General features: G+C 57.6%; 1 protein-coding gene across 5 annotated transcripts in view; it reads right to left on the bottom strand.

Moving 5' to 3' along the window:
• Positions 1-566, bottom strand: part of Tlk (Tousled-like kinase) — a 53,256-nt gene that overhangs the window by 9,994 nt on the left and 42,696 nt on the right. The window lies entirely within an intron of this gene.

The following is a 566-nucleotide window of genomic DNA, read 5'->3' as shown; positions in this document are numbered from 1 at the left end:
CCGTACCGTGCGACGTCAATGGACACAGCAGCGAGCGGCATCACGCGCGTATATACACCCGCTCCTTCCTCTCTTTCCTGCGCCTCGCGCACGGTGCGTTATGAGAGCGCGAGCCAAAAACCCGGCGCGCGTGGACTCGCCTAATCGAAACGGAACTGGAACTGTCCGACCACCGTGCCGCCGCCGCTCTCGCATACTACTACCTAGCCCCGAGAGAGGTTTCTCTCTATCTCTTTCTCCTTTCCCCCTCGTCCCTTCGTCCCTCTCTCTCTCTCTCTCTCTTTCTCTTCGTCGCTCTGCTGCTATTTCTCTTTCTTTCTCTCTCTCTCTCTCTCTCTCTCCCTTTCTCACTCCTCTCTATGTACGGCAAATGAGCAACGCGCGAGATTCCGAGATGCGGCAAAAGGTGCAACCTCCCTCCCACTTCTCCCCCCGCGGTGCCGCTACCGCCCCGCATCACACAACAGAGTCAGAGAGAAAGAGGGACACTTTGGTACAGTGTACAAGCGAACGAGAGAGGAAAGGAAAGAGAGACAGCGGGCGAGAGAGAGAGAGAGAGAGGGGGG

The sequence above is a fragment of the Trachymyrmex cornetzi genome, unplaced genomic scaffold, assembly GCF_001594075.2.
Source record: "Trachymyrmex cornetzi isolate Tcor2-1 unplaced genomic scaffold, Tcor1.1 scaffold21, whole genome shotgun sequence".
Lineage (NCBI taxonomy): Eukaryota > Metazoa > Arthropoda > Insecta > Hymenoptera > Formicidae > Trachymyrmex > Trachymyrmex cornetzi.
Note: the sequence above shows the minus strand (reverse complement) of the source record. Positions and strands in the feature narration are given on the sequence as shown.